Source organism: Pseudophryne corroboree, unplaced genomic scaffold, assembly GCF_028390025.1.
Source record: "Pseudophryne corroboree isolate aPseCor3 unplaced genomic scaffold, aPseCor3.hap2 scaffold_1343, whole genome shotgun sequence".
Lineage (NCBI taxonomy): Eukaryota > Metazoa > Chordata > Amphibia > Anura > Myobatrachidae > Pseudophryne > Pseudophryne corroboree.
Genome location: NW_026967969.1, coordinates 116,077 through 141,636, shown reverse-complemented (window position 1 = coordinate 141,636; position 25,560 = coordinate 116,077). Strand labels below are relative to the sequence as shown.

Genomic DNA, 25,560 nt, shown 5'->3' with positions numbered 1-25,560 from the left:
CCCTATTACCTATCACAATGCGCTGCGGGCAGTACAAAATTGGGTTAATATAGGAGTAAAACTCCCAGACCTGTGCTCCTTAACTGTACCTGGTGGCTAGTGGAGCGGCTGCCCAGTAATCAGTGTCCACGCCAGTGCGCACACGGTCCACCCCCTACGGCCACGCTCCCCTTCATCAGCGGCCTCGTGATCCGGAAGGGCGGTGTGTGTGTGACTGACCTTAGGAAGAAACTGGAGCCTCCGCTGCAGTGACCCAGCAACCAGGGCACGGGAGTATACAGCGCCGCTGGGAGTGATGAAGCTGCAGTAAAGATGTCTATTAGACCTAGCCTGCTGCAGCCCTTGTAGATTCTCATAAAACAAGTTCTTCTTTTCTTGTCAAAATTAATAGCTAAGAATAGGCTGCCTGAGGCAGGCCCCTGTTAAGTGGCCTGCTACTGAAGGCACCAACTACAAACTGAGCTCTCTGTTCATGGAAGCGGGGTTATAGAGGAGGATGCGCTGAGCATCTTGGGAACAGTCAAAAGCTTTGAGCCGGTTGGTGCCTCAGATCAAGATCCTACTCTACACCCCAATGTGAATCCTTGTGGAGTCCAGTGTACCCCACAGAAGAAATTAATGTGTCACACCCATTGGCAGCAACCTTAGAATAGCTGCTGACGGGCACAATTGAATCCAGCACATAGATGCAATTCAAATATGTAATTTGTACCTTCCTATTTTAAAATATAATGGATGAACCTCACCCTGTGAGAACAATCTTCATGATCAAGATATCTCATATGCAAAATAAGTATGAGTTGGGATAGGGCTGGGGAGGGTGGCTGCTCGGGCAGCCCCTCCCCCGTCAAGTTAAGGAGATTCAACTGAGGACGCACAAGGGAACTCTCGTCTGGGGACACCAACTGCAGGGAGACCACATCTGTTCAGATGAACATGGGAGGGTGGAAGGCTGCCTAATATTGAAGCACCATCAAATATCAAACCATATGCAACAACTAGTACAAGCATTCCTGGGGGAAGGTCTGCAGAAGACGGATTTGCATACGGTGATGTCATCCAAGATGTGGGCCAAAGTTGGCTGGAACCCTCATCTGCATATGAAAAGAGAAAAGGGGCATGCAGGGCATGGCGGCCTTTTGCGGTGCTTGGATGACCCCTAGTTCGCATTAAACACCCCCACCCTCCTTTGGTGTGGGGCTCATGTTGGCCATGCCCCATCCCCTGAAGCATTCAAGCTGATTTCTTGCAGCAGCTGGGCACTGTAACAGCTCCAGAGCTGTTCTGTAAGGCAAGTAAAAGGGTGTGGGCCCTGCAGCACCACCTGTAGTTCGCATTGTGCGTTGGAAGGCACAAAGTAAGCAGACGGGAGGAGAAGTCAGGATAGTGCGCAAGGGCATCCTTTTCTCTTAGTCCGTAGAGGATGCTGGGGTCACATTAAGAACCATGGGGTATAGACGGGATCCGCAAGAGACATGGGCACTTTAAGACTTTCAAAGGGTGTGAACTGGCTCCTCCCTCTATGCCCCTCCTCCAGACTCCAGTTATAGGAACTGTGCCCAGGGAGACGGACATTTCGAGGAAAGGATTTATTGTTAAACTAAGGTGAGCATCTTACCAGCTCACACCTTAAGCATGCCGCAGAACGTGGCATTCAACAGAACACAAGCCAACGGCATGAACAATTGCAGCAAAAAGCTGACCAGAACCATAACATAACATGTGTATAACCACAAGTAATAACTGCAGACACAGTATGGACTGGGACGGGTGCCCAGCATCCTCTACGGACTAAGAGAAAAGGATTTACCAGTAGGTATTAAAATCCTATTTTCTCATACGACCTAGAGGATGCTGGGGTCACATTAAGAACCATGGGGTTATACCAAAGCTCTTGAACGGGTGGGAGAGTGCGTACGACTCTGCAGCACCGAATGACCCAACTTGAGGTTATCATCAGCCAAGGTATCAAACTTGTAAAACTTAGCAAAAGTGTTTACTAAATAGCTGCTCGGCAAAGTTGCAATGCCGAGACTCCCCGACCAGCTGCCCAGGATGAACCCACCTTTCTAGTAGAATGGGTCTTCACCTAATTCAGTAATGGCAATCCTGCCATGGAATGAGCATGCTGAATCTTACCACAGATCCAGCGCATAATGGTCTACATGGAAGCAGGACACCCAATCCTGTTGGGAGCATACAGGACAAACAGAGCCTCTGTTTTCCTAATCTGAACCGTTCTGGTGACATAAATTTTCAAAGTTCTGACCACAGCCAGAGACTTTGACTCAACGAAGGTGTCAGTGGCCAAAGGCACCAAGATGAACCACCTTCGGCAGAAATTGTTGACGTGTCCTCAATTCTGCTCTATCTTCATGAAAGATCAAATAAAGGCTCTTGTGATACTGCATGGTTTGTACTGTTTTCCATGTGCTCCCAGATCTTTCAAGCAAGTAGCATGGTCAAGAAAGTTCTGTTTGAAAAGAAACAACATTTACTGTCATTGTTATAGAATTTGGGAGAAAAAACAAGAAGAAATCTGCACTGTTGACGCACTGGACAGAATGAATGAATCATAAAATATAACCTTTATTAAGTATGTATTAAAATTGGATAAATATTAATATTATTATCCCAAACTGCAGTGAAACATAAATGTTAAAATCACAGAACTAACATACATGTGCATAAGAAGAATAAAGAGATGTGAAAAAAAGGTTTAAAAAGCGTGTCCGTGTGTGATTATTTTTGAAGGCACAACCCTGGCGGGGTTGTTTATATAGATATATATGTTGCTAATAATCACTTTCTAGCGTAATGTTATTAAATAGCTGTTAGTATCTATGTCGTCAGGTACCACTGGGTCGTATCCTATATACTCCCTTCACTCAATAGGGGTTACCTCCCGGGAAGCCATCCCCATTGGCGAATTTGTGGGGGTGATTGAGTATAACCGGTAAGCTAACCTCCAATTTGTGGGGTGCTTAGGTAGATGGGGATCACTTATTTCTCTGTGTCCCCTAAGACTATATTCCTAAATTCAATACCACAGGGGGATAGCTTTCTATATCGGATAAGGAATCACTTGATAGGGAAATCTCTATGGATCATGGAAAGATCATATTTATTAATATCCAAACTAAAAAAATGATGAATAGCTTTAATTTAGCTGTTTAGATATAGTTAATTGGCGAGATATACCAACAGGTGCGGTTGCCTTAAGGAATATGGCAATTCCAATATAAATAGCAGCCCTCCTTCATATAATCAGCCAGATCTTATTAAATCTGGTCCAGATATAGCCGTTCAGATATACTTAATTGACAACATATATCAATCGGTGGGGTTGCCTTAAGGAATATAGCAATTCCAATTCTCATATAAATAGCAACCTTCCTTCATATATTCAGCCAGATCTTATTTAATCTGATCTAGGCGTAGGCAATAATGCTTTCCTTAGAGGTATAGCCACCTCAATTCTTATTAAGAAGCAAAGTGTCTGTCATAATGGTTTATCCAATTCATCTAAGAAATAATATATTCCATGTGTCAGAGATTCATTACTCTCTATTTACACTGTTAAAGAGTTAATTCTTATTATGTTACAGTGTAATGAAATTATCATATAGGGAGATGTGGCAATTCCATGTGCTATATATATAATAACCCTTAGTGGTCCAGATTCCACAATGAGGAATTTTCTTATAAACCGCTGAAACACACAGCTGTTTGACTGACTTCCAAATATATCTATCTCACTTTGTAACAGTCTTATGATAGAGAAACTGTTACATATTCGGTCACTTAGTTATCTAAAGGTAAACAGACTCAGTGTGAGGGTAATATAATATATCAAATGCGCTGTCAATAATCGTGGTAACTGGTGTAATAATGTGGTATATTGAGTATGCTAGTAAGGCATATAACTGCTCTCCAGCCTTTAAGTGTTACCAATCAATTTGTTACACTGTAAAGGATTTATGGTGTCCTGTTAGGACATGCAGCTGCTAGGCTGACTCAAAGATTTATCCATTTGTAACAATTATGTAACAGTTATATACATGTTACTGGTATTACATAGAAATAGTATGACACAGGCCAGCAGTCCCATGTGTCTAGATTCCACAATAGGAGATTTTCTTTGTCTTATAAACTGCTGGAACACACAGCTGCTAGACTGACTTCAAATATATATATTACTTTGTAACAGTCTTATAGTAAAGAGACTGTTACACACTGTCATTTAGTTATCTCAAGGTTAGCAGATTCTGTGTGAGGATAGTGTTCTGTTAGAACATGCAGCTGCTAGGCTGACTCATAGAAAATGTATCCATTTGTAACAAATGACACATACAGCATTAAATTAATATCTATAGCAGCCCATGTGACATCTCTACTCTTATCATAATTGTCTGGTTATTGCCAATCTGGACAGCAGGAGTGATATATATTCACTAGTCCCAATATCCCATCATATAAATATACCCACACTGATATACTTTCTTATCAAGAGTTATTAGTAGCTATCTGTATGCACTTTAGACATTGTAATTGCTAAGTGACATCATATCTAGTGTATTCCTTTCTTATAGCTCAGCTTCTATTCCCTATTAGTGGAGACTAACAGCTAACATCATAATCATATATTTTTGTTTTATAACATTTCACATGAGTCAAATACACGCGGACACGCCGTGCCCTACACATGTGTTTCACTGCATCTATGGCAACTTACATTAAAGCTAACAAGAAAGCACACTCGTTCTGTCTTTAAACTGATAAAAGAAACCCCAATAATATGGGGCATGCAAAAATTGAGATAAAACTCAGTTTTGCTCCTCTCCACGGAAATCTTTAATAAAAGGCGAAATATTTGTTAGTTCTGAAGAGAAACCAGAGCATGACCAAGATTCCACCTGTCGCCTGAGTGCCATGCCAGCAGTTCTCATTGAGCTCAAAGTGAGCACCCAATTTGAAAGAAAGAAAGCAGATTTCTCACCAGGCTTCCCCTAGCTATAAACATGGTTTGTACTCTTTTCCATGTGTTCCCAGATCTTTCAAGCAATTAGTATAGTCAAGAAAGTTCTGTTTGAAAAGAAACAAACATTTACTGTCATTTCTATGCAAATGAGCTTACATTAAAGCACACTCGTTCTATCTTTAAACAGATAAAATAAAACCCCAATAAGATGGGGCATGCAAAATTTGAGATAAAACTCAGTTTTGCTCCTCTCCACGGAAATCTTTAGTAAAAGGCGAAAGATTTGTTCGTTCTGAAGAGAAACCAGAGCATGACCAAGATTCCACCTGTCGCCTGAGTGCCATGCCAGCAGTCCTCATTCAGCTCAAAGTGAGCACCCAATTTGAAAGAAAGAAAGCAGATTTCTCACCAGGCTTCCCCTTGCTATAAGCATGGTTTGTACTCTTTTCCATGTGCTCCCAGATCTTTCAAGCAAGTAGCATGGTCAAGAAAGTTCTGTTTGAAAAGAAACAGACATTTACTATCATTGTTATACAAATAAACTTACATTAAAGCCAACAAGAAAGCACACTCGTTCTGTCTTTAAACTGATAAAAGAAACCCCAATAATATGGGGCATGCAAAAATTGAGATAAAACTCAGTTTTGCTCCTCTCCACGGAAATCTTTAATAAAAGGCGAAAGATTTGTTCATTCTGAAGAGAAACCAGAGCATGACCAAGATTCCACCTGTCGCCTGAGTGCCATGCCAGCAGTCCTCATTCAGATCAAAGTGAGCGCCCAATTTGAAAGAAAGCAGATTTCTCACCTGGCTTCTCCTTGCTATAAGCATGGTTTGTACTGTATTCCATGTGCTCCCAGATCTTTCAAGCAAGTAGCATGGTCAAGAAAGTTCTGTTTGAAAAGAAACAAACATTTACTGTAATTTCTATGCAAATGAGCTTTCATTAAAGCACACTCATTCTATCTTTAAACCGATAAAAGAAAATCCAAAAAGATGGGGCATGCAAAAATTGAGGTAAAACTCAGTTTTGCTCCTCTCCACGGAAATCTTTAGTAAAAGGCGAAAGATTTGTTCGTTCTGAAGAGAAACCAGAGCATGACCAAGATTTTCATCTGAAAATATGTGTTCTCCCTGCAGTTGTTGTCCCCAGATGAGAGTTCCCTTGTGCTGCCTCAGTTGAATCTCCTTTACTTGACAGAGATGTGCCTGAGCAGCGGCCCTCCCCAGCCCTATCCCAAATCATACTTATTTTGCATAGGAGATACCATGGTCATGAAGATTGTTCTCCCAGGGTGAGGTTCATTCATTGCATTCTGGGTATGCTGACCCCTGTGATTTCCCCAAATGTGGGAAACTCGACTGCATTATTTGTGGTAGTGGGGGACTGTGTTTGTGCTTTCCTCTGGTCAGCTCTGGTAAAAGTCAGATTTCTTTGTCTCAGATCTTCCTCTAGCCTTGTTCTTCTTTCGAGAGTTCCCTTGTGCTGCCTCAGTTGGATCTCCTTCACTTGACAGGGGGTGCCCGAGCAGCAATCCTCCACAGCTCTAGCCCAACTCCTACTTACCTGCCAGGTGAGATACTATGATCTTCACTGTTAGGGCAATCAGGATGTGGAATTCCCTGCCAGGGAAGGTGGTAATGGCGGACTCTGTAATTGGATTTAAAAAAGGAATGGATACATTTCTGAATGAAAAAGCTATCTAAGGTTATAATACTTAAAATATCAACATGGTTAATCCGGGGGTAACATGAGTTATAGTAGCTAACTAGTCATAAAACATTATTCAGCAAGTATGTAGAATCATCACAACTTAAAACAGGTTGAACACGATGGGCAATTTGCCTCTATTCAACCTCAAAAACTATGTTACTATATGTTACTATATTACTATGTTACTGTAGTATACAGAAAACCAAAATGCAATGAACAGTGATAGTGAGCACTGATGAGGATACTAGAACTGACACTGAGCAGCAAGATGCAGCACTGGACTATTAGTAATGTACTGTAGTATGCTGAGCACCACAATGCAGCACAAGACAATGAGCAGTGATACTGAGCACTGATGAGGATACTACTGAGAACTGACACTGAGCAGGAGAGACACACTACTAGTATTACTGAGCAGCAATAAGTAACCACTGATACTGAGCACTGATATTGAGATTTCCACTGAGAGAACATAGCCACGTCCGTTCCGCTCTCTCTTCAAAGCACGAGTAAAAATGGCGGCAACAAGCAGCTCTTTATATGGAATCCGAATCTCGCGAGAATCCGACAGCGGGATGATGACATTTTCCCTTGTTCAGGTTTTCCGAGTCAGGCGGGAACAACCGAGCCTGCCTCGGACCAGTGTAAACAACGTGGAGTTCGTGGGGAATTCGGTTCTCGGAGAACCGAACCCGCTCCTCTCTACCTTATACCCATCAATTTTTTTATTTTCAATCTAAGCCCCTGCAGTTTTCTGTAAGCATCTGCTTCGCTATGATGATCAACAAGTCACAAGGGCAAACACTCAGGGCTTGAGGCGTAGATCTTAGGACCAGCTGCTACAAGCATGGCAGAGGTGTCACTATCACTGGTGACACCCAGAGAGGTGGCGAGGGAGATTGTAATGCAGTGCGCGCAGATAAGCAGCGCAATGGTAAAAAGGAGGCATGGTTTCATAGGTAGGGGCGTGGCCTGGTGGCCTGAATCTACATTTTGTTGCTCCGGGTGTCCCGGGGGTTGGGGGCTGCACCCGGGGACTAGTGTGTGAGCAGTGCTGGCTCCTGCACAGTGAAAGGGCATGGCCACCCAGCATGACGCCTCCCTTCTTGACCATGCTGTAATTGCAGTCGCACTGCAGTTCAGCGTGATCATAAAAAATGGTGTAGCCTCCTGCTGGTGCAGACTGTATGTGCGCGCAGGAAGCCGCCACCATTTTTGTGATCACAGCGGCTGAATGTGATGTCATACAGCCGCTGTGACCACGCCCCCTGTGTCTCCTCCGTTGCAGACCCCATTTTGAAGCCTTGCCCCCGCACCGCTCCATCCCTGACTTGGAAATGGAGTGTTGCTGACCCACCTATCCCCCCCCCGCCCCGATTGACAGGCAGAGGCGATCGCATTCTCTGCGGGATGCCGCAGAAAATGCAGGCACATGCGTATGCTCTTAGCAATTTTTGCAGTTGGATCGCTTATTGTGATTGCAATCCAACCTGAATCAGGCCCTATTACCTATCACAATGCGCTGCGGGCAGTACAAAATTGGGTTAATATAGGAGAAAAACCCCCAGACCTGTGCTCCTTAACTGTACCTGGTGGCTAGTGGAGCGGCTGCCCAGTAATCAGTGTCCACGCCAGTGCGCACACGGTCCACCCCCTACGGCCACGCTCCCCTTCATCAGCGGCCTCGTGATCCGGAAGGGTGGTGTGTGTGTGACTGACCTTAGGATGAAACCGGACCCTCCGCTGCAGTGACCCAGCAACCAGGGCACGGGAGTATACAGCGCCGCTGGGAGTGATGAAGCTGCAGTAAAGATGTCTATTAGACCTAGCCTGCTGCAGCCCTTGTAGATTCTCATAAAACAAGTTCTTCTTTTCTTGTCAAAATTTATAGCTAAGAATAGGCTGCCTGAGGCAGGCCCCTGTTAAGTGGCCTGCTACTGAAGGCACCAACTACAAACTGAGCTCCCTGTTCATGGAAGCGGGGTTATAGAGGAGAATGCACTGAGCATCTTGGGAACAGTCAAAAGCTTTGAGCCGGTTGGTGCCTCAGATCAAGATCCTACTCTACACCCCAATGTGAATCCTTGTGGAGTCCAGTGTACCCCACAGAAGAAATTAATGTGTCACACCCATTGGCAGCAACCTTAGAATAGCTGCTGACGGGCACAATTGAGAAAGGAAGGGGGGGGGGGGGGACATTTGAATCCAGCACATAAATGCAATTCAAATATGTAATTTGTACCTTCCTATTTTAAAATATAATGGATGAACCTCACCCTGTGATAACAATCTTCATGATCAAGAGATCTCATATGCAAAATAAGTATGAGTTGGGATAGGGCTGGGGAGGGTGGCTGCTCGGGCAGCCCCTCCCCCGTCAAGTTAAGGAGATTCAACTGAGGAAGCACAAGGGAACTCTCGTCTGGGGACAACAACTGCAGGGAGACCACATCTTTTCAGATGAACATGGGAGGGCGGAAGGCTGCCTAATACTGAAGCACCATCAAATATCAAACCATATGCAACATCTAGTACAAGCCTTCCTGGGGGAAGGTCTGCAGCAGACGGATTTGCATACAGTGATGTTATTCAAGCAGTGGGCCAAAGTTGGCTGGAACCCTCATCTGCATATGAAAAGAGAAAAGGGGCGTGCAGGGCATGGCGGCCTTTTGCAGTGCTTGGATGACCCCTAGTTCTCATTAAACACCCCCACCCTCCTTTGGTGTGGGGCTCATGTTGGCCATGCCCCATCCCCTGAAGCATTCAAGCTGATTTCTTGCAGCAGCTGGGCACTGTAACAGCTCCAGAGCTGTTCTGTAAGGCAAGTAAAAGGGTGTGGGCCCTGCAGCACCACCTGTAGTTTGCATTGTGCGTTGGAAGGCACAAAGTAAGCAGACGGGAGGAGAAGTCAGGATAGTGCGCAAGGGCATCCTTTTCTCTTAGTCCGTAGAGGATGCTGGGGTCACATTAAGAACCATGGGGTATAGACGGGATCCGCAAGAGACATGGGCACTTTAAGACTATCAAAGGGTGTGAACTGGCTCCTCCCTCTATGCCCCTCCTCCAGACTCCAGTTATAGGAACTGTGCCCATGGAGACGGACATTTCGAGGAAAGGATTTATTGTTAAACTAAGGTGAGCATCTTACCAGCTCACACCTTAAGCATGCCGCAGAACGTGGCATTCAACAGAACACAAGCCAACGGCATGAACAATTGCAGCAAAAAGCTGACCAGAACCATAACACAACATGTGTATAACCACAAGTAATAACTGCAGACACAGTATGGACTGGGACGGGTGCCCAGCATCCTCTACAGACTAAGAGAAAAGGATTTACCGGTAGGTATTAAAATCCTATTTTCTCATACGACCTAGAGGATGCTGGGGTCACATTAAGAACCATGGGGTTATACCAAAGCTCTTGAACGGGTGGAAGAGTGCGTACGACTCTGCAGCACCGAATGACCCAACTTGAAGTTATCATCGGCCAAGGTATCAAACTTGTAAAACTTAGCAAAAGTGTTTACTAAATAGCTGCTCGGCAAAGTTGCAATGCCGAGACTCCCCGACCAGCTGCCCAGGATGAACCCACCTTTCTAGTAGAATGGGTCTTCACCTAATTCAGTAACGGCAATCCTGCCATGGAATGAGCATGCTGAATCTTACCACAGATCCAGCGCATAATGGTCTACATGGAAGCAGGACACCCAATCCTGTTGGGAGCATACAGGACAAACAGAGCCTCTGTTTTCCTAATCTGAACCGTTCTGGTGACATAAATTTTCAAAGTTCTGACCACAGCCAGAGACTTTGACTCAACGAAGGTGTCAGTGGCCAAAGGCACCATGTGGAAAGATGAACCACCTTCGGCAGAAATTGTTGACGTGTCCTCAATTCTGCTCTATCTTCATGAAAGATCAAATAAAGGCTCTTGTGATACTGCATGGTTTGTACTGTTTTCCATGTGCTCCCAGATCTTTCAAGCAAGTAGCATGGTCAAGAAAGTTCTGTTTGAAAAGAAACAAACATTTACTGTCATTGTTATGCAAATAAACTTACATTAAAGCTAACAAGAAAGCAAACTCGTTCTGTCTTTAAACTGATAAAAGAAACCCCAATAATATGGGCATACCTCCCAACTTTGTCGGCTCGCAAAGAGGGACACACGCGCGGCGAAGTCGCGCGCGCTCCCAAAAAGGGTGTGGCCTAAGTAAAATGGGGCGTGGCTTCGCGGGAGGACCCGCGATCGCGAGTCACGCCCCCGTTTTCGGCACTGAGCGGGCATGCCCAGCGCTCTGTGAGCCGCTGGCATGCCACCTCTCCCTCTGACTTCAGTGAATAGACGCTGTGCGCATGCGCACAGCGTCTATTCACCGCTGCTCTGCTAAGCAGGGCAGCGACAGACAGAGCCTCCCAATTGTCCTCCCCACCGCGGGACACTGCGGCCCGCAGGTGGGACAGCGGGACAGTCCCCAAAAAACGGGACTGTCCCGCGAAAATCGGGACAGTTGGGAGGTATGATATGGGGCATGCAAAAATTGAGATAAAACTCAGTTTTGCTCCTCTCCACGGAAATCTTTAGTAAAAGGCGAAAGATTTGTTCGTTCTGAAGAGAAACCAGAGCATGACCAAGATTCCACCTGTCGCCTGAGTGCCATGCCAGCAGTCCTCATTCAGCTCAAAGTGAGCACCCAATTTGAAAGAAAGAAAGCAGATTTCTCACCAGGCTTCCCCTTGCTATAAACATGGTTTGTACTCTTTTCCATGTGCTCCCAGATCTTTCAAGCAATTAGTATGGTCAAGAAAGTTCTGCTTGAAAAGAAACAGACATTTATTGTCATTGTTATGCAAATAAACTTACATTAAAGCTAACAAGAAAGCACACTCGTTCTGTCTTTAAACTGATAAAAGAAACCCCAATAATATGGGGCATGCAAAAATTGAGATAAAATTCAGTTTTGCTCCTCTCCACGGATAATCTTTAATAAAAGGCGAAAGATTTGTTCGTTCTGAAGAGAAACCAGAGCATGACCAAGATTCCACCTGTCGCCTGAGTGCTGTGCCAGCAGTCCTCATTCAGATCAAAGTGAGTGCCCAATTTGAAAGAAAGCAGATTTCTCACCTGGCTTCTCCTTGCTATAAGCATGGTTTGTACTGTATTCCATGTGCTCCCAGATCTTTAAAGCAAGTAGCATGGTCAAGAAAGTTCTGTTTGAACATAAATAAACATTTACTGTCATTTCTATGCAAATGAGCTTACATTAAAGCACACTCATTCTATCTTTAAACCGGTAAAAGAAACCCCAAAAAGATGGGGCATGCAAAAATTGAGATAAAACTCGGTTTTGCTCCTCTCCACGGAAATCTTTAGTAAGAGGCGAAAGATTTGTTCGTTCTGAAGAGAAACCAGAGCATGACCAAGATTTTTATATGAAAATATGTGTTCTCCCTGCAGTTGTTGTCCCCAGATGAGAGTTCCCTTGTGCTGCCTCAGCTGAATCTCCTTTACTTGACAGAGATGTGCCTGAGCAGCGGCCCTCCCCAGCCCTATCCCAAATCATACTTATTTTGCATAGGCGATACCATGGTCATGAAGATTGTTCTCCCAGGGTGAGGTTCATTCATTGCATTCTGGGTATGCTGACCCCTGTGATTTCCCCAAATGTGGGAAACTCGACTGCATTATTTGTGGTAGTGGGGGACTGTGTTTGTGCTTTCCTCTGGTCAGCTCTGGTAAAAGTCAGATTTATTTGTCTCAGATCTTCCTCTAGCCTTGTTCTTCTTTCAAAAGTTCCCTTGTGCTGCCTCAGTTGGATCTCTTTCACTTGACAGGGGGGTGCCCGAGTAGCGACCCTCCCCAGCTCTAGCCCAACTCCTACTTACCTGCCAGGTGAGATACTATGATCATGAAGGTGCTTCTCCCAGGGCAAGGCTCACCCATTGCACTCTGGGTGTGGTGCCCCTGCGATTTCCCCAAATGTGGGAAGCTTGACTGCATAATTTGTGTTTCCCCTGGTCGGCTCTCGTATAATTCAGATCTCTTTGTCTCAGGTCTCTCTCCAGCCTAGTTTGCTGTCTGTTTCCACTTCTTTTTTCATGAGCCCCTCCCTTTTATACCCTTGTGCACTATCCTGACTTCTCCTCTTGTCTGCTTACTTTGTGCCTTCCAATGCACAATGCAAACTACTGGTAGTGCTGCAGGGCCCACACCCTTTTACTTGCCGTACAGAGCAGCTCTGGAGCTGTTACAGTGCCCAGCTGCTGCAAGAAATCAGCTTGAATGCTTCAGGGGCTGGGGCATAGCCAACATGAGCCCCACACCGAAGGAGGGTGGAGGTGTTTAATGCGAACTAGGGGTCATCCAAGCGCCGCAAAAGGCCGCTATGCCCTGCACGCCCCTTTTCTATTTTCATATGCAGACGAGGGTTGAAGCCAACTTTGACCCACTGCTTGGATGACATCACCGTATGCAAATCCATCTGCTGCAGGCCTTCCCCCAGGAATGCTTGCACTAGTTGTTGCATTTGGTTTGTTGTTTGGGGGTGCTTCATTATTAGGCAGCCTTCTGCCCTCCCATGTTCATCTGAAAATATGTGTTCTCCCTGCAGTTGTTGTCCCCAGATGAGAGTTCCCTTGTGCTGCCTCAGTTGAATCTCCTTTACTTGACAGAGATGTGCCTGAGCAGCGGCCCTCCCCAGCCCTATCCCAAATCATACTTATTTTGCATAGGAGATACCATGGTCATGAAGATTGTTCTCCCAGGGTGAGGTTCATTCATTGCATTCTGGGTATGCTGACCCCTGTGATTTCCCCAAATGTGGGAAACTCGACTGCATTATTTGTGGTAGTGGGGGACTGTGTTTGTGCTTTCCTCTGGTCAGCTCTGGTAAAAGTCAGATTTATTTGTCTCAGATCTTCCTCTAGCCTTGTTCTTCTTTCGAGAGTTCCCTTGTGCTGCCTCAGTTGAATCTCCTTCACTTGACAGGGGGGTACCCGAGCAGCGACCCTCCCCAGCTCTAGCCCAACTTCTACTTACCTGGCAGGTGAGATACTATGATCATGTAGGTGCTTCTCCCAGGGCAAGGCTCACCCATTGCACTCTGGGTGTGCTGCTCCTGCGATTTCCCCAAATGTGGGAAACTTGACTGCATAATTTGTGTTTCCCCTGGTCGGCTCTCGTATAATTCAGATCTCTTTGTCTCAGGTCTCTCTCCAGCCTAGTTTGCTGTCTGTTTCAACTTCTCTTTTCTTGAGCCGCTCCCTTCTATGCCCTTGCGCACTATCCTGACTTCTCCCGTCTGCTTACTTTGTGCCTTCCAATGCACAATGCAAACTACAGGTAGTGCTGCAGGGCCCACACCCTTTTACTTGCCGTTCAGAGCAGCTCTGGAGCTGTTACAGTGCCCAGCTGCTGCAAGAAATCAGCTTGAATGCTTCAGGGGCTGGGGCATAGCCAACATGAGCCCCACACCGAAGGAGGGTGGAGGTGTTTAATGCGAACTAGGGGTCATCCAAGCGCCGCAAAAGGCCGCCATGCCCTGCACGCCCCTTTTCTCTTTTCATATGCAGACGAGGGTTGAAGCCAACTTTGACCCACTGCTTGGATGACATCACCATATGCAAATCCATCTGCTGCAGGCCTTCCCCCAGGAATGCTTGTACTAGTTGTTGCATTTGGTTTGTTGTTTGGGGGTGCTTCAGTATTAGGCTGCCTTCTGCCCTCCCATGTTTATCTGAAAATATGTGTTCTCCCTGCAGTTGTTGTCCCCAGATGAGAGTTCCCTTGTGCTGCCTCAGTTGAATCTCCTTTACTTGACAGAGATGTGCCTGAGCAGCAGCCCTCCCCAGCCCTATCCCAAATCATACTTATTTTGCATAGGCGATACCATGGTCATGAAGATTGTTCTCCCAGGGTGAGGTTCATTCATTGCATTCTGGGTATGCTGACCCCTGTGATTTCCCCAAATGTGGGAAACTCAACTGCATTATTTGTGGTAGTGGGGGACTGTGTTTGTGCTTTCCTCTGGACAGCTCTGGTAAAAGTCAGATTTATTTGTCTCAGATCTTCCTCTAGCCTTGTTCTTCTTTCGAGAGTTCCCTTGTACTGCCTCAGTTGGATCTCTTTCACTTGACAGGGGGGTGCCCGAGCAGCGACCCTCCCCAGCTCTAGCCCAACTCCTACTTACTTGCCAGGTGAGATACTATGATCATGAAGGTGCTTCTCCCAGGGCAAGGCTCACCCATTGCACTCTGGGTGTGGTGCCCCTGCGATTTCCCCAAATGTGGGAAGCTTGACTGCATAATTTGTGTTTCCCCTGGTCGGCTCTCGTATAATTCAGATCTCTTTGTCTCAGGTCTCTCTCCAGCCTAGTTTGCTGTCTGTTTCCACTTCTTTTTTCATGAGCCCCTCCCTTTTATACCCTTGTGCACTATCCTGACTTCTCCTCCTGTCTGCTTACTTTGTGCCTTCCAATGCACAATGCAAACTACAGGTAGTGCTGTAGGGCCCACACCCTTTTACTTGCCGTACAGAGCAGCTCTGGAGCTGTTACAGTGCCCAGCTACTGCAAGAAATCAGCTTGAATGCTTCAGGGGCTGGGGCACAGCCAACATGAGCCCCACACCGAAGGAGGGTGGAGGTGTTTAATGTGAACTAGGGGTCATCCAAGCGCCGCAAAAGGCCGCCATGCCCTGCACGCCCCTTTTCTCTTTTCATATGCAGACGAGGGTTGAAGCCAACTTTGACCCACTGCTTGGATGACATCACCGTATGCAAATCCATCTGCTGCAGGCCTTCCCCCAGGAATGCTTGCACTAGTTGTTGCATTTGGTTTGTTGTTTGGGGGTGCTTCAGTATTAGGCAGCCTTCTGCCCTCCCATGTTCATCTGAAAATATGTGTTCTCCCTGCAGTTGTTGTCCCCAGATGAGAGTTCCCTTGTGCTGCCTCAGTTGAATCTCCTTTACTTGACAGAGATGTGCCTGAGCAGCGGCCCTCCCCAGCCCTATCCCAAATCATACTTATTTTGCATAGGAGATACCATGGTCATGAAGATTGTTCTCCCAGGGTGAGGTTCATTCATTGCATTCTGGGTATGCTGACCCCTGTGATTTCCAAAATGTGGGAAACTCGACTGCATTATTTGTGGTAGTGGGGGACTGTGTTTGTGCTTTCCTCTGGTCAGCTCTGGTAAAAGACAGATTTATTTGTCTCAGATCTTCCTCTAGCCTTGTTCTTCTTTCGAGAGTTTCCTTGTGCTGCCTCAGTTGGATCTCTTTCACTTGACAGAGGGGTGCCCGAGCAGCGACCCTCCCCAGCTCTAGCCCAACTCCTACTTACCTGCCAGGTGAGATACTATGATCATGAAGGTGCTTCTCCCAGGGCAAGGCTCACCCATTGCACTCTGATTTCCCCAAATGTGGGAAGCTTGACTGCATAATTTGTGTTTCCCCTGGTCGGCTCTCGTATAATTCAGATCTCTTTGTCTCAGGTCTCTCTCCAGCCTAGTTTGCTGTCTGTTTCCACTTCTTTTTTCATGAGCCCCTCCCTTTTATACCCTTGTGCACTATCCTGACTTCTCCTCCTGTCTGCTTACTTTGTGCCTTCCAATGCACAATGCAAACTACAGGTAGTGCTGCAGGGCCCACACCCTTTTACTTGCCGTACAGAGCAGCTCTGGAGCTGTTACAGTGCCCAGCTGCTGCAAGAAATCAGCTTGAATGCTTCAGGGGCTGGGGCATAGCCAACATGAGCCCCACACCGAAGGAGGGTGGAGGTGTTTAATGCGAACTAGGGGTCATCCAAGCGCCGCAAAAGGCCGCCATGCCCTGCACGCCCCTTTTCTCTTTTCATATGCAGACGAGGGTTGAAGCCAACTTTGACCCACTGCTTGGATGACATCACCGTATGCAAATCCATCTGCTGCAGGCCTTCCCCCAGGAATGCTTGCACTAGTTGTTGCATTTGGTTTGTTGTTTGGGGGTGCTTCAGTATTAGGCAGCCTTCTGCCCTCCCATGTTCATCTGAAAATATGTGTTCTCCCTGCAGTTGTTGTCCCCAGATGAGAGTTCCCTTGTGCTGCCTCAGTTGAATCTCCTTTACTTGACAGAGATGTGCCTGAGCAGCGGCCCTCCCCAGCCCTATCCCAAATCATACTTATTTTGCATAGGAGATACCATGGTCATGAAGATTGTTCTCCCACGGTGAGGTTCATTCATTGCATTCTGGGTATGCTGACCCCTGTGATTTCCCCAAATGTGGGAAACTCGACTGCTTTATTTGTGGTAGTGGGGGACTGTGTTTGTGCTTTCCTCTGGTCAGCTCTGGTAAAAGTCAGATTTCTTTGTCTCAGATCTTCCTTTAGCCTTGTTCTTCTTTCGAGAGTTCCCTTGTGCTGCCTCAGTTGGATCTCCTTCACTTGACAGGGGGGTACCCGAGCAGCGACCCTCCCCAGCTCTAGCCCAACTTCTACTTACCTGGCAGGTGAGATACTATGATCATGTAGGTGCTTCTCCCAGGGCAAGGCTCACCCATTGCACTCTGGGTGTGCTGCTCCTGCGATTTCCCCAAATGTGGGAAACTTGACTGCATAATTTGTGTTTCCCCTGGTCGGCTCTCGTATAATTCAGATCTCTTTGTCTCAGGTCTCTCTCCAGCCTAGTTTGCTGTCTGTTTCAACTTCTCTTTTCTTGAGCCGCTCCCTTCTATGCCCTTGCGCACTATCCTGACTTCTCCCGTCTGCTTACTTTGTGCCTTCCAATGCACAATGCAAACTACAGGTAGTGCTGCAGGGCCCACACCCTTTTACTTGCCGTTCAGAGCAGCTCTGGAGCTGTTACAGTGCCCAGCTGCTGCAATAAATCAGCTTGAATGCTTCAGGGGATGGGGCATGGCCAACATGAGCCCCACACCAAAGGAGGGTGGGGTGTTTAATGCGAACTAGGGGTCATCCAAGCACCGCAAAAGGCCGCCATGCCCTGCACGCCCCTTTTCTCTTTTCATATGCAGATGAGGGTTGAAGCCAACTTTGACCCACTGCTTGGATGACATCACCGTATGCAAATCCGTCTTCTGCAGAACTTCCCCCAGGAATGCTTGCACTAGTTGTTGCATTTGGTTTGTTGTTTGGGGGTGCTTCAGTATTAGGCAGCCTTCTGCCCTCCCATGTTCATCTGAAAATATGTGTTCTCCCTGCAGTTGTTGTCCCCAGATGAGAGTTCCCTTGTGCTGCCTCAGTTGAATCTCCTTTACTTGACAGAGATGTGCATGAGCAGCGGCCCTCCCCAGCCCTATCCCAAATCATACTTATTTTGCATAGGAGATACCATGGTCATGAAGATTACTCTCCCAGGGTGAGGTTCATTCATTGCATTCTGGGTATGCTGACCCCTGTGATTTCCCCAAATGTGGGAAACGCGACTGCTTTATTTGTTGGTAGTGGGGGACTGTGTTTGTGTTTTCCTCTGATCTCTGGTAAAAGTCAGATTTCTTTGTCTCAGATCTTCCTCTAGCCTTGTTCTTCTTTCGAGAGTTCCTTTGTGCTGCCTCAGTTGGATCTCCTTCACTTGACAGGGGGGTGCCCGAGCAGCGACCCTCCCCAGCTCTAGCCCAACTCCTACTTACCTGCCAGGTGAGATACTATGATCATGAAGGTGCTTCTCCCAGGGCAAGGCTCACCCATTGCACTCTGGGTGTGCTGCTCCTGCGATTTCCCCAAATGTGGGAAACTTGACTGCATAATTTGTGTTTCCCCTGGTCAGGTCTCGTATAATTCAGATCTCTTTGTCTCAGGTCTCTCTCCAGCCTAGTTTGCTGTCTGTTTCCACTTCTCTTTTCTTCAGCAGCTCCCTTCTATGCCCTTGCGCACTATCCTGACTTCTCCTCCTTCTGCTTACTTTGTGCCTTCCAACGCACAATGCGAACTACAGGTAGTGCTGCAGGGCCCACAACCTTTTACTTGCCTTACAGAGCAGCTCTGGAGCTGTTACAGTGCCCAGCTGCTGCAAGAAATCAGCTTGAATGCTTCATGGGATGGGGCATGGCCAACATGAGCCCCACACCAAAGGAGGGTGGGGGTGTTTAATGCGATCTAGGGGTCATCCAAGCAGCGCAAAAGGCCGCCATGCCCTGCACGCCCCTTTTCTCTTTTCATATGCAGATGAGGGTTGAAGCCAACTTTGACCCACTGCTTGGATAACATCACCATATGCAAATCCATCTGCTGCAGGCCTTCCCCCAGGAATGCTTGCACTAGTTGTTGCATTTGGTTTGTTGTTTGGGGGTGCTTCAGTATTAGGCAGCCTTCTGCCCTCCCATGTTCATCTGAAAATATGTGTTCTCCCTGCAGTTGTTGTCCCCAGATGAGAGTTCCCTTTTGCTGCCTCAGTTGAATTAACTTTACTTGACAGAGATGTGCCTGAGCAGCGGCCCTCCCCAGCCCTATCCCAAATCATACTTATTTTGCATAGGAGACACCATGGTCATGAAGATTGTTCACCCAGGGTGAGGTTCATTCATTGCATTCTGGGTATGCTGACCCCTGTGATTTCCCCAAATGTGGGAAACTCGCCTGCATTATTTGTGGTAGTGGGGGACTGTGTTTGTGTTTTCCGCTGGTCAGCTCTGGTAAAAGTCAGATTTCTTTGTCTCAGATCTTCCTCTAGCCTTGTTCTTCTTTCGAGAGTTCCATTGTGCTGCCTCAGTTGGATCTCCTTCACTTGACAGGGGGGTGCCCGAGCAGCGACCCTCCCCAGCTCTAGCCCAACTCCTACTTACCTGCCAGGTGAGATACTATGATCTTGAAGGTGCTTCTCCCAGGGCAAGGCTCACCCATTGCACTCTGGCTGTGCTGCCCCTGCGATTTCCCCAAATGTGGGAAACTTGACTGCATAATTTGTGTTTCCCCTGGTCGGCTCTCGTATAATTCAGATCTCTTTGTCTCAGGTCTCTCTCCAGCCTAGTTTGCTGTCTGTTTCCACTTCTCTTTTCTTGATCCGCTCCCTTCTATGCCCTTGCGCACTATCCTGACTTCTCCCGTCTGATTACTTTGTGCCTTCCAACGCACAATGCGAACTACAGGTAGTGCTGCAGGGCCCACACCCTTTTATTTGCCTTACAGAGCAGCTCTGGAGCTGTTACAGTGCCCAGCTGCTGCAAGAAATCAGCTTGAATGCTTCAGGGGCTGGGGCATAGTCAACATGAGCCCCACACCGAAGGAGGGTGGAGGTGTTTAATGCGAACTAGGGGTCATCCAAGCGCCGCAAAAGGCCGCCATGCCCTGCATAACCCTTTTCTCTATTCATATGCAGATGAGGGTTCCAGCCAACTTTGGCCCACTGCTTGGATGACATCACCGTATGCAAATTCGTCTCCTGCAGACCTTCCCCCAGGAATGCTTGTACTAGTTATTGCATATGGTTTGATATTTGATGGTGCTTCAGTATTAGGCAGCCTTCCGCCCTCCCATGTTCATCTGAAAAGATGTGGTCTCCCTGCAGTTGTTGTCCCCAGACGAGAGTTCCCTTGTGCTTCCTCAGTTGAATCTCCTTAACTTGACGGGGGAGGGGCTGCCCGAGCAGCCACCCTCCCCAGCCCTATCCCAACTCATACTTATTTTGCATATGAGATCTCTATATCATGAAGATTGTTCTCACAGGGTGAGGTTCATCCATTATATTTTAAAATAGGAAGGTTCAAATTACATATTTGAATTGCATCTATGTGCTGGATTCAAATGTCCCCCCCCCCCTTCCTTTCTCAATTGTGCCCGTCAGCAGCTATTCTAAGGTTGCTGCCAATGGGTGTGACACATTAATTTCTTCTGTGGGGTACACTGGACTCCACAAGGATTCACATTGGGGTGTAGAGTAGGATCTTGATCTGAGGCACCAACCGGCTCAAAGCTTTTGACTGTTCCCAAGATGCTCAGTGCATTCTCCTCTATAACCCCGCTTCCATGAACAGGGAGCTCAGTTTGTAGTTGTTGCCTTCAGTAGCAGGCCACTTAACAGGGGCCTGCCTCAAGCAGCCTATTCTTAGCTATTAATTTTGACAAGAAAAGAAGAATTTTTTTTATGAGAATCTACAAGGGCTGCAGCAGGCTAGGTCTAATAGACATCTTTACTGCAGCTTCATCACTCCCAGCGGCACTGTATACTCCCGTGCCCTGGTTGCTGGGTCACTGCAGCGGAGGCTCCGGTTTCTTCCTAAGGTCAGTCACACACAATGTAACACCCCGGTATAACAAGTGTGTAAACTATGTGGAACAGGTCAGGGATACCTTGATGGACTATTCCTCCTTCAGCAGCAGCTCTTCTCTATTCCTGGCAGAGAGGCAAGGTTTCCCCAGACACAAAGAAAGGCAGGCAGGGCTTTGTATGAAAGAATAAATGGTTTACCACATAACTCAGAAAAGGAACTGATTACAGTAGGGAAGGGAAAGATTTGATTCAAGCAACTTAAACACAGACACCATATACACTTTAAGTCATTACACAAATGGTAATATAACTAAATCTGAGATTAATACTATGTTGCTTAGTAATAGAAATCAACTTATGCAGACAATATTTAAGTCCCAGATAACATTGGTGTCACTGCAGGGAGTCTCTATGTGCACGTTGGGGCCCGGTTATGTTGTTACATAGTTATATGCAGCTATTGTCTCCTTTAGCTGTGAACAAAATTTTGTAGCTCTGTGTAGTAAAGATGATTGTTTAAAACAAACTGGAGCTGCTTCCCATGTAAATCGCTGCATAGGTATAGTAAATATAGGATAATGTCCTTTGCAGTGGAGTAGGTTTCAGTATAAATATGGATTTATCTCACCCAGTCAATAGATGTTTCTGAGGCAGTTTCCCCTCAGATGTAGGCCAGTCAGCATTGGTATAAAGGCTTTATACTCTCCTGTCTCTGACACTTGCTGTGCACTCTCTTGGCTGAGAGTGTCATGGCGTTCTTACTTGTTAATTGCTGCACTTCCACTGCTGTATTTTGCACTACTGCTTACTCTCTCATGCAATTTTCAGCTTATTTGTCTCCCCTCTCTCAGCTGCTCATCTCTGCGTAATGGCGTCGCCAGCTCTTTCCTCACCATGGCTCCAACTGACTTCTCAAACTGCTGTTCAATTTTCTTTTAAATAAACTTTATTTAAAATGGCACAGGCAACTACACTGTTGTCAAAAATGTCCTTGTTGTTATGGGATATCACACGTGCCCCCCCCCAAAACATGCGTGTCCTCACGCATTTTGGTTTTATCCCTATATAAACTTCTCACTATATCCAGTCACATTCATTAGTGAACACAGATTATGTCTGAAACATTAACATTTATCAACATTTTTAACATCAGTATCTGATAGGTATAATTCCTTTTGTGCTATAGTACATTAACACATGCTCCTGGAGCAATCGGTTGAAATCTGGACAGTATATGGTCTTGAAAAGTTTGTCTAGGAAACCTCAACCCCCCTGCCATGGATGAGTATTGAACTCTTTCTAAACTGTCTTTGGGACATGCTGTACAAAACTGCAGCTGACTATGGTGGTTTTCTGTTTTGCAAGCCCTAGTCTTCTTGCCTCCTTGTCGGTGACAAACCACCTTAGTCTGCTGTAAATACATTTTATGAGCCTCTTCCATTCCATCTTGGGATTCAGTATCACAGCTGGTTTGGGACAATGGATTCTGGAGAGAAAGAGGCAGCAAGGTTCTTCTTACAGAACAGGTTGGACAGTTTCGGCACCATCTCTTGATGTCTTCCCTCATTTCAACCCAAAAGAACTTTTTCCAGATGCTTGTTTCCATCCTTTTGCACCCAGGGTGACCTGACTTGTCGTGATATTCTTCAAGCACATAACAAGCACTTTGTCTTGGAATTACAAGTTGACTGATCCTATAATGAGTATTAGGATCCACACTACATCGAACCAACTGTCCTTTCTCTTCAAACAGCCTTTCTCGCTGTCTCAACAACTTCAGGAGTTCTGGCGAGGATTCTTGCCTTTGTCGCTTGGTCAGGTATTTCCCAATCTTCAGTAAGGCTTTGAGGTGTCTTATCATCTGACTTTTATCTTGCAGGTGGTCAAAACTGGTTCCTTGAATAGGTTGCTCACAGTTTCTAGAACTGGATGCTATATTATTCATGCCTAACATTGAAGCATTCTTTCGGATAATCTGGACACTGGAGATGGGCATTTCTATCATTATTTGGCTAGCCTTATTTTTTTCATGTTCCTCTCTTACAGATAATTCTGTTATCATTCTTCCCTTTTGTTTGGCTATCCCAGGTTGAAGGCCTTGTTTCTCCTGGAGCTTGTCAGTTTGAAACTCTCCTTGGAGTGCTGCTACGAGCTCCTCACAGCAGTTCCGCAACACATTCATGCCCACTATCACTGGAGGCAATCCATCATCTTGGGCAGTGGTGATGATGAAGCCTTGCTGTGGTAGCACTGTTCGTCCGATTTGAATTTCAGCTTCCGAGTATCCTTTGCAAGGGATGCAGTGCCCATTGCTTGCAATCGGGTTTATCAATGTGGAAGTTGACGGAAACATCTGTTCCTCAGTCCAATGCTGCTCAAACTGTGTTGCTTGTATTGTGGTCACTTGTGATCCAGTGTCTAAGAGAGCGGGCATTGAGACTCCATTGATGCAAACTTGAACCACCGGGCTTTGGCTAACATAACGGGTTAACCACATGAATTTGGAGTTTAAATGATCTGGCTGCTCAAATTCTCTCTTAATTTGTCCGCTTCCTTCACAGCTTTGAAAAATGGGTCGCCTTTGGGAGGCAAAGTGGTTGGAAAAAAGTGTCTCCCTGTTTCTATGTAGGTCCCATTGGGAACTGTTCAGTGGTCTCCTCTCCTGGCACCATTCCATTTCTTCATGGAGCAGTGCCTGCTGTCTCTTCAGAATCTGCAGGTCTCTGCGCATCTCTGTCACACCACGTGTCAGTTCAGCCAGCAGACTTCGTAACTCACTAGAAGAGTCAAATATGCATGTCTTTGAACATGGCACTGTCACTCCTTTTACTGTAGGTGGGTAAGTAGCTCCTTTAAAACTTGACTCCTGGGCATCAGAATTCTCTTGATACCGTGGCATCTCTGGAATAGACTCTTGTGGAACAGCCCCTGAAGTAAGACTGGAGCCTAGAACTTTAATCGCAGCCTCTTTAAAATCCAGGAATGTGCTTCCAGGCTTCTGCAATCTCAATAGTCGCAGCTGAGTTTTACAAATTCGCCCCTTGCACCTTCAGTGAACTGGTCCAATAACATTTTCTCTTTGTCATGCACTTGCTCAGGGTCTGCTTGCTGAACATCTCTGAGTGCTTCCTGCAAGCTGAGGGCATAGCCCCGTAGTGACTCTCCTGGTTGTTGCTTTCGAGCAAAGAAGTGCATTTTAAGTTCTGACACTGTCCTTGTGTCAAATGTGGTAGCAAGCCTGTTGAGGATCTGGTCCACAGTCTTCTTCTCTTCAGTAGGCCAGGAAGTAACCTCTCTAAGTGCAAGCCCTTTCAACTGTCCCATCAAGATCTCCACCTTTTGCTGCTCTTTCAGCGGGTACAGACGAAACAAAGACTGCAGTAGTATCCTCATCAGTTTATTTTTGTCAATTACCATTTTAATAATCGGGTAAAGAAAATTTAGTGGATTTTTGAAAGAAAACAATACTGTCAATATACTATTAAAACAAATTAAAATGGTAAAAGTTATTGTACTTTAAGTAAAAATAAAAGAGCAAAAATATCAATCCCAGTTTTGGATTACTTTAATTAACAAAAAAAAATGCATATAGCAGAGGATAGATTCAATCTGCCTACCTCTGGGCTATGGACCCAGCATGCTTCCATTACAGTACTCTGCTGCACATGTAATTGCAAGAGATCCTGAAGCACTCACTCATCATGGGAAAGTACCAATGTGTTTCTTCATTGGTTGATGGAAGAAACATCTTACAAAAACTCTCCAGATTATTGACTATTTAAAGTTTTTCTTGGAAACGTTCTAGATGAATGCTTATCAGCCTTTGTCAGTATGTACTTTTGCAAAGTGTCGCTGTGGCGCAATCAGTTAGTGTGTACGGCTATTAACCAAAAGGTTGGTGGTTCAATCCCACCCAGGGACGTAATTGACCTTGTTATCAGATTTTGGTGATCTTTAAGTAGACAAGTCAAAATTTCAAAAACCCCTGTTATGGTGTAGGGTACCTGGCCTTCTCTGATGTAATCAGAGTTAGATTTGATTCAGTGATTTTATAAAAACAGCTAGGAAGCACAATTTAGCAGTGGTTTGCAGAGAAAAAGAAATATGCTGGCAAAAAAATCCAATTGAGTGATTAAACAGCTCTTCATTTTCTGGCTTTACTTTTATGCTAACAAATTTGTACTCTGAAAAGTGTCCACAAAGCCAAATATCTGATTAACATCTTTGTAGGAATGGTTTTTCACCTATTACTAAATTAAACTTGCTTCATTGGAAAGGCAGCAAGATGCATCCTCATTTCAATATCTACTGAAATAATACAGGTTGACACCAGGAAACATTAACGCCACTGCATCCTTGCTGCTTTCTCATGTGGAAGTCTGTTTAATGTGAAAACAAGGTGATATCTAATTAGCACACAGGTAAGGAATTAAGAAAATCTTTATTTAAGGGTGAAGATGTTTCTCACAAAATCGTTGCTCCAATGCATCATTGAAATTCAAGCTGGAAAGATGATTTTAATACATCACTTGTACATTTTGTATTGCTCTTCTGGTGACAATGTAGTTTGTTTTTGTCAATTACCATTTTAATAATCGGGTAAAGAAAATTAAGTGGATTTTTGAAAGAAAACAATACTGTCAATATACTATTAAAACAAATTAA

At 45.7% G+C, this 25,560-nt stretch overlaps 21 non-coding genes across 21 annotated transcripts; 14 read left to right on the top strand and 7 right to left on the bottom strand.

The window, feature by feature from the left end:
* Positions 1-4,786: 4,786 nt before the first annotated feature.
* Positions 4,787-4,902, bottom strand: LOC134994993 (U5 spliceosomal RNA). Its single transcript, XR_010197909.1, has one exon. It is a non-coding gene; the product is annotated as a U5 spliceosomal RNA (small nuclear RNA).
* Positions 4,903-5,177: 275 nt separating this feature from the next.
* LOC134994988 (U5 spliceosomal RNA) lies at positions 5,178-5,293 on the bottom strand. Its single transcript, XR_010197904.1, has one exon. It is a non-coding gene; the product is annotated as a U5 spliceosomal RNA (small nuclear RNA).
* A 286-nt stretch (positions 5,294-5,579) lies between these two features.
* Positions 5,580-5,695, bottom strand: LOC134994992 (U5 spliceosomal RNA). Its single transcript, XR_010197908.1, has one exon. It is a non-coding gene; the product is annotated as a U5 spliceosomal RNA (small nuclear RNA).
* A 270-nt stretch (positions 5,696-5,965) lies between these two features.
* On the bottom strand, positions 5,966-6,081 carry LOC134994991 (U5 spliceosomal RNA). Its single transcript, XR_010197907.1, has one exon. It is a non-coding gene; the product is annotated as a U5 spliceosomal RNA (small nuclear RNA).
* Positions 6,082-6,225: 144 nt separating this feature from the next.
* LOC134994989 (U1 spliceosomal RNA) lies at positions 6,226-6,389 on the top strand. Its single transcript, XR_010197905.1, has one exon. It is a non-coding gene; the product is annotated as a U1 spliceosomal RNA (small nuclear RNA).
* A 4,822-nt stretch (positions 6,390-11,211) lies between these two features.
* On the bottom strand, positions 11,212-11,324 carry LOC134994994 (U5 spliceosomal RNA). The gene has a single exon (XR_010197910.1). It is a non-coding gene; the product is annotated as a U5 spliceosomal RNA (small nuclear RNA).
* Positions 11,325-11,610: 286 nt separating this feature from the next.
* Positions 11,611-11,727, bottom strand: LOC134994995 (U5 spliceosomal RNA). The gene has a single exon (XR_010197911.1). It is a non-coding gene; the product is annotated as a U5 spliceosomal RNA (small nuclear RNA).
* Positions 11,728-11,997: 270 nt separating this feature from the next.
* Positions 11,998-12,113, bottom strand: LOC134994990 (U5 spliceosomal RNA). Its single transcript, XR_010197906.1, has one exon. It is a non-coding gene; the product is annotated as a U5 spliceosomal RNA (small nuclear RNA).
* Positions 12,114-12,257: 144 nt separating this feature from the next.
* On the top strand, positions 12,258-12,421 carry LOC134994962 (U1 spliceosomal RNA). Its single transcript, XR_010197879.1, has one exon. It is a non-coding gene; the product is annotated as a U1 spliceosomal RNA (small nuclear RNA).
* Positions 12,422-12,573: 152 nt separating this feature from the next.
* LOC134994984 (U1 spliceosomal RNA) lies at positions 12,574-12,736 on the top strand. The gene has a single exon (XR_010197900.1). It is a non-coding gene; the product is annotated as a U1 spliceosomal RNA (small nuclear RNA).
* A 674-nt stretch (positions 12,737-13,410) lies between these two features.
* On the top strand, positions 13,411-13,574 carry LOC134994978 (U1 spliceosomal RNA). The gene has a single exon (XR_010197894.1). It is a non-coding gene; the product is annotated as a U1 spliceosomal RNA (small nuclear RNA).
* Positions 13,575-13,726: 152 nt separating this feature from the next.
* LOC134994972 (U1 spliceosomal RNA) lies at positions 13,727-13,889 on the top strand. The gene has a single exon (XR_010197889.1). It is a non-coding gene; the product is annotated as a U1 spliceosomal RNA (small nuclear RNA).
* A 671-nt stretch (positions 13,890-14,560) lies between these two features.
* On the top strand, positions 14,561-14,724 carry LOC134994959 (U1 spliceosomal RNA). The gene has a single exon (XR_010197876.1). It is a non-coding gene; the product is annotated as a U1 spliceosomal RNA (small nuclear RNA).
* A 152-nt stretch (positions 14,725-14,876) lies between these two features.
* On the top strand, positions 14,877-15,039 carry LOC134994985 (U1 spliceosomal RNA). The gene has a single exon (XR_010197901.1). It is a non-coding gene; the product is annotated as a U1 spliceosomal RNA (small nuclear RNA).
* A 674-nt stretch (positions 15,040-15,713) lies between these two features.
* LOC134994965 (U1 spliceosomal RNA) lies at positions 15,714-15,876 on the top strand. The gene has a single exon (XR_010197882.1). It is a non-coding gene; the product is annotated as a U1 spliceosomal RNA (small nuclear RNA).
* Positions 15,877-16,848: 972 nt separating this feature from the next.
* On the top strand, positions 16,849-17,012 carry LOC134994968 (U1 spliceosomal RNA). Its single transcript, XR_010197885.1, has one exon. It is a non-coding gene; the product is annotated as a U1 spliceosomal RNA (small nuclear RNA).
* A 152-nt stretch (positions 17,013-17,164) lies between these two features.
* Positions 17,165-17,327, top strand: LOC134994971 (U1 spliceosomal RNA). The gene has a single exon (XR_010197888.1). It is a non-coding gene; the product is annotated as a U1 spliceosomal RNA (small nuclear RNA).
* A 670-nt stretch (positions 17,328-17,997) lies between these two features.
* On the top strand, positions 17,998-18,162 carry LOC134994977 (U1 spliceosomal RNA). The gene has a single exon (XR_010197893.1). It is a non-coding gene; the product is annotated as a U1 spliceosomal RNA (small nuclear RNA).
* A 149-nt stretch (positions 18,163-18,311) lies between these two features.
* On the top strand, positions 18,312-18,474 carry LOC134994976 (U1 spliceosomal RNA). The gene has a single exon (XR_010197892.1). It is a non-coding gene; the product is annotated as a U1 spliceosomal RNA (small nuclear RNA).
* A 673-nt stretch (positions 18,475-19,147) lies between these two features.
* On the top strand, positions 19,148-19,311 carry LOC134994970 (U1 spliceosomal RNA). The gene has a single exon (XR_010197887.1). It is a non-coding gene; the product is annotated as a U1 spliceosomal RNA (small nuclear RNA).
* Positions 19,312-19,463: 152 nt separating this feature from the next.
* Positions 19,464-19,626, top strand: LOC134994983 (U1 spliceosomal RNA). The gene has a single exon (XR_010197899.1). It is a non-coding gene; the product is annotated as a U1 spliceosomal RNA (small nuclear RNA).
* The last annotated feature ends 5,934 nt before the right edge of the window (positions 19,627-25,560 follow it).